The sequence below is a fragment of the Gigantopelta aegis genome, chromosome 12, assembly GCF_016097555.1.
Source record: "Gigantopelta aegis isolate Gae_Host chromosome 12, Gae_host_genome, whole genome shotgun sequence".
Taxonomy (NCBI): Eukaryota; Metazoa; Mollusca; class Gastropoda; order Neomphalida; family Peltospiridae; genus Gigantopelta; species Gigantopelta aegis.
The window spans coordinates 5,279,419-5,285,418 of NC_054710.1; positions in this window are offsets into that span (position 1 = coordinate 5,279,419).

Sequence of the window (6,000 nt, forward strand, 5' to 3'; positions counted from 1 at the left end):
TAAACATCTACGGTCCGGTTTTTTTTAACATTTTGACATTTATTGGACCTGCGAGCAATAAACATCACAATAATAAATATCGTGCCGGAGACGTGTATCTTGATGAACTACGAGATACACCGATCTGTTTGCATTACGGCCAGTTCTGGGCTGAAAACGTTGAGTCCGCCCAAGCTACCGATTATCCAACGCACAAACCCGTGGAGACACGTTTTCAAACTCAATATTTTCGACACAGTCGCGCCCCTCCCCCCCCCCTCCCCTCCCCACCCCTCCCCTCCACATTACATGCGCATGTTGTTCTGACCGACATCTACATAAATATAACAGTTTACGTCATTTCCGCCCTTAATGAAAAGGCAGGAAATAGTGGAGCTTATTTGATTGTACATGTACAATAGGAAGAAGGATGTCGAAAATTCACAACTTTTTTTGTATCGTACTAAATGAATGGCCCCTTAAACAACTTTATTTAGGCAATTTCATAAGCATCTCACTTGTACTGGTCACTGCAAACTATTCATCTAACAGATATCAGATCGTTATCGACTCCATCGACTTCGACTTCAAAATCGCCACTAAATGGCCATTTTTAAAAAGGTTTTAAAGAAACGGATTAACCCTTTTTCTTCTTTGGAGCAGATGCCATGATGTCAATATTACAATTTTTTGTCGGGTTTGATTTGAGCACAGTGTCGAACTCGGATTTGGGTTTACTCGAACATTGAGAAGTATGGCGAACACTAAAATCCGAATCGGGTGTCGTGATTGTGTTGAAAACTATCTCAAGTAGTTTTATATGAGAAACATTACTATTTGTATAATACATAATTATATAGTGCAACGACCCAAGTATTGGACCACTTAAGAAAGAAAGGATTATAACATTGTATTGGCATTTGCTAATATTTGTTTTACTTCGTAAATACTTACTGGCAATGCTATTCATTGAATAGACCCACGTTTTGTTCAGGTGGTATACGCCGACTAGAGTAGGTTTGAGTGCCGCAAGGAACAGTATGCAGTATTCGACCAGCTGACGCAGTATTCGACCACTTTCTAATTAAAGGGGCATTCCTGAGTTTTCTGCATTGTAAGATGTTTCCGACTAATAAAATATTTCTACGATTAAACTCACGTATTAAATATATTTTCTTGTTTAGAATATCATTGTGTATATTCAATGTGTTTCTGGTCGACTTAATATTTGTAAGAAGCCCAAAATGGATTTTGTTTTCAAATAATTTCGTACGTATGAAAAAAATATACTTTAAGAAGTAAAATGAAATTTAACCTAGTACAAATATTAGAATGATCAGAAACACGTTTAATATGCAGTCACAAATATTTTATGCAGAAAAATATATTTGATATGCAATTGCAATCGTTGAAAAGTCTTTGATAGTCGATAACATCTTACAAAGTGCAGCACACTCAGGAATGTGCCTTTAACTAATAGAACTAAACTTTGAAGTTTATTTTATAGTATATGCAGTATATATCAAACAACTAAATCCAAAAAGTGTTGATTTTAAGAACAATTACTTTCTGGTGAACAGTCTCTTTGGTCCCATCTTAATTTACAAATAATGATATTAGACTGAAAATAAAATAAAAGATAATTGTGTAAGTCCTGGCAAACAGCACCAAAAGACATAACAGTAAATTTGTGGTTCTTGGGAGTTTATTTTGGGAATGTATCCGCAAGCTTTTCTATTGGTCGAATACTGGGGCAACCCTCTCTATCATATGTCATTATTTGATCACATGGTCACGTGATTGAAATTATAATGACTGAGATCACATTGCATTGCCAGCTCCAGTTGATTATAAATAATAAGATTAAATTTTTTTCAAAGATTTCAAATGGATCAAAAGTATTGCAAATGTTCACGGGATGTTGGATGGTGTAATAGCATGCTATCAAAATGGCCAACGTTCATATTATCACTATAGTCAATGAAAATAATTATTATACTTACGTTCATTCACATGGTTATCGTCTGCTATTGCGTTTCCGGAAGAAAGAATGTTCACCCTGTCGCGTATGTTCAAAATACGTTGGGAAAATCTATATTCTATTCAGTTTAAAGGAGTATGGTAATCAAATAAATACACTGGTCGAATACTGGGTACTGTTCGAATACTGGGGTCACTGCCCTATATATGTATACATAAATATTTTAACTTTTTTAATCGACATAATAATCATGGGAAACGAAATCTCGGTTCCGTGGTTTTGCCGTCACGCTACCGGTAACGATCGTCACCGTGAAATCCGATGGCCTACGATGTAGACAGACTAATTACTACATGGACCGTTCGTTTGTTGAATTTGCACCCGAAGTCCGGAATAGAAGGCATCCGGTGTCGACAGAATGTTTTTTGTCCTAATAATAAATTAACGGTAGCTGAACGGGACTTTAAAACTGTGCCGGTTTACACATAATGCCAGTTTACACATAACGCCGATTTGGACAATCCAGTGTGTGTGTGTGTGTGTGTGTGTGTGTGTGTGTGTGTGTGTGTGTGTGTACACACATACATACATGCATGAATACATACATACATACATATATACAAACTTTATACAAACACGCACGCACAAAAAGTTTGTATTTAATTATGAAATACTGGCCCCATATTTTTTTTCGTTCTAGGCTTGGTAAATTGGGATTGGGGGGGGGGGGGGGGGGGGGGTGCAACTCACACTATGTATATACATGTGTCTGTATGATTTTATAAAATTTAATAGTTTTAAAAATAAGTTTGATGGGGTCGGAGCGAGTTCCCGTGGTCCTTCTCCCTACGCCACTGTAGGGGCGGCGCATGGCCGTACCACTTTTAAAAGAGGCACTTTTGTGGGTAATATTTGTTGTATCTGTGAAAATGTCCTTCTCAATTGAATTTGAAAGAAGAGTCTGGCAACCTTGATCCGTACCACCATATTTTTGCACTGCCGCCCCTGCTCTGGTACCCTCTCCGCCTCCCCCTCACCCTTTTGAGCTCTAGTTTAGCTCCTGCTCGTCGTGGTTTCATGTTTGCTGTGTCAATTATAGAACGTGCCGGAGAGGATACAGGCTTGGAACAGATATGTTAAAAACAATAGGTGTCATATTTATCGACCACCTTAAATAATTGTGGTAATCCCCAGGGATGAAGTGGTCACTGCAGATTCTATCTCATCGTGATGGTCCTTTCCATTACACACGGGCTTGGTTTAAGAACCACTTCCATGCAAACCCCGTGATTGTCGGTTTGCTTAAAGGGACATTCCTGAGTTTGCTGCACTTTTTAAGATTTTTATCAACTAACATAGACTTTCGAACGACTGTAATTACATATCAAATGTATTTTTCTACACAAAATATTACTGGCTGTATATTAAACGTGTTTCTGATCGTTCTAATATTTGTACTAGGTTAAATTTCATTTTATTTCCAAAATTATATTTTTTTTTGTACGTACGAAATTATTTGAAGACAAAATCCAGTTCGGACTTGTTACAAATATTAAGACGACCAGAAACATATAGAATATACAGACACTGATATTCTAAACAAGAAAATATATTTAATATGTAAGTTTAATCGTAGAAATATTCTATTAGTCGCAAACATCTTACAATGCAGCAAACTCAGGAATGTCTCTTTAAAGTGCGGAAAAACTGCTGCTTTGATACATCCTGACACTAAACAATGGTTGACCGTATTTTACATTTGAAAACTATCACGAAAAGAATATTCCATCCATACAATTCAATTCAATAGAATAACATTTTCGCGTTTTAAAAATACACGTGTTCCACCTTCCCAGTACAATGTCTGAAAAGCTGTGAATCAGGCTAACATGTTATGCCGATTAGCGCCTCACGTCACGGGGTCACGTGACTTAGGTCTTGGAGTCGACAGGTGTTTTGGCAAGCGATGAGAAAAACGCGACTTTTTATTAAAAACGGGTACATTTATTTAAATTTATTTGATTGATACTTCATATATATTATAAAAGGATACTTTATTAAACTAATGGTATTATTCTTCTTCTTTTTCTTTTTCTTTTTTTAATGAATTAAAAATAACTTGTCTATAAAGATACTCAGCTACTATTAATGCACTTAACATGTTGAGGTAAGCTTGGCCGAGATGCGACAGTGCCGTCTGGAGAATAACTTTCAAACCAACCAAATGTTTGGTCCTTTTTTTTATAGATACTATCATGGTAAAGACAATAAAATGAATAACAAAAGGTGCAACTTAAAGTTGTATGCATGTAGTTTTATTATAATATTTTAAATTGAAAGTAAAGAAACTTAACTATTTGTCAGTTGTTTACTTAAATTTTACAGGTTAAATGCAAACACTTATTATTTTAGAGAGTTTTATGATTCCATAACGATAACGTTCTGTTGTGTACAATAACGGAGTGGACGTTTTGTGTATATAATTTTAAAGTTACATTCTCTGGTTACCATATTATAACATCATGTACAAATATGAAATACAAGCTCAAATGCACTTTAAAAAAAACTCGTGTGTGTTCGTCGCCTGTGCCGCCATAGCTCGGCAAAGCACAAACGACAGCCTGTTGTCAGTTTCAGTTAACACGTGCGTTTGCCGATTTCAAATAAATCTTGCGCTGTACGAAGAACGTTCGGTTGAGGATACGGTACTGGAGTCGTTCGTTAAAACCGGTTTGATCTTGACAACGTATTATCAACAATCGTACCTTCCTATTTCAGAATTAATATTTTATAAAGTGTTAGTAGAACTTTCAAAGTTTAAATTGTATACTAGTAACACATTAATCATGTATATATTTTTAAAATAAAATATACTAAAGTAGACAATGAACGTTTTCACTTCTTAATTTTACGTGTTAAAATCGACAAATTCAAATAAATATTCTTTCGTTTGGAAACGGTAAAGTTAGTGGGGGGTTGTTTAACGACATCAAAGTTAGAGCATATTGATTTAATAATCATCCGACGCCGTACAACCGTAAATAAAATGTATTGAGTGAGTCGTTAAATAAAAGATATCCTATCCTTCCTTCCATCTGCTGTTGGATGTCTAACATTTGGTAATTTTGACATATAATCCTAGAGAGGAATCGGGTGCATGTGTGTGTGTGGGGGGGTGGGGGTGGGGGTGGTATTGGAGGTCGAAACCCTTACTTGCCCAAACTTAAAACACAATTGAAATGTATTTTCTGGGGGAGCATGGCCCCATATAAACGTCCCTCAACACAGTCTATAACCCCAATCCCGCTGAAATCCCTGCACACGCGCCTTGGAAACCCGCTACATGTATTTTAGCAAGGGATCGTTTATATGTACCATCCCACAGACAGGATATCACATACCATGGCCTTTTATATACCCGCCGATGGGAATCGATCCTAGACTGACCGCGCATTTCCAAAAAAACACCTTTTTAGGTCTAAGTAATGAATAAAAATAACATATAGTCTTGAAAAATGTTACATAAATCGAACACAGTACCCTCTTCCTCTACCCCTAGAGCGTTACGTAATTAGTAACATCCCCTTATATGTAACGCGTATGCCAACAGCTGGCCACTTTCAAAATTTGAAGGCAAATCCCCCACCCACCGACCCTTGGAAAGGCGTTGTACCATACATCTATGGATATAAATATGTTTTGGAGATATGAGACGACCCCTCAACCAAGACAGTTAAATTTGTTCAAAAATTGCGAAATCTCACGTGATCTCTTGTTGGGGAATTCCACACTTGTGGTAAGCCAATGAAAACCGAGATCGGTAGGTGCCCGTCAAAAGTGTCCCACTTTCGAAATACTGGATTTGTTTTTGACCTGGATAAGCCAGCGTAGTGAAACCAATGCGGAGTGCGGCGTCATATATGCACCAAACGCAATTGGATTTTCTGTTCTATATGCTTAAATAATAAAAAATATTCCAGATACTGCCGCTTTAACCACAAGCTTTTCTAATGCATCTACATAGCCAAATATCATTATCC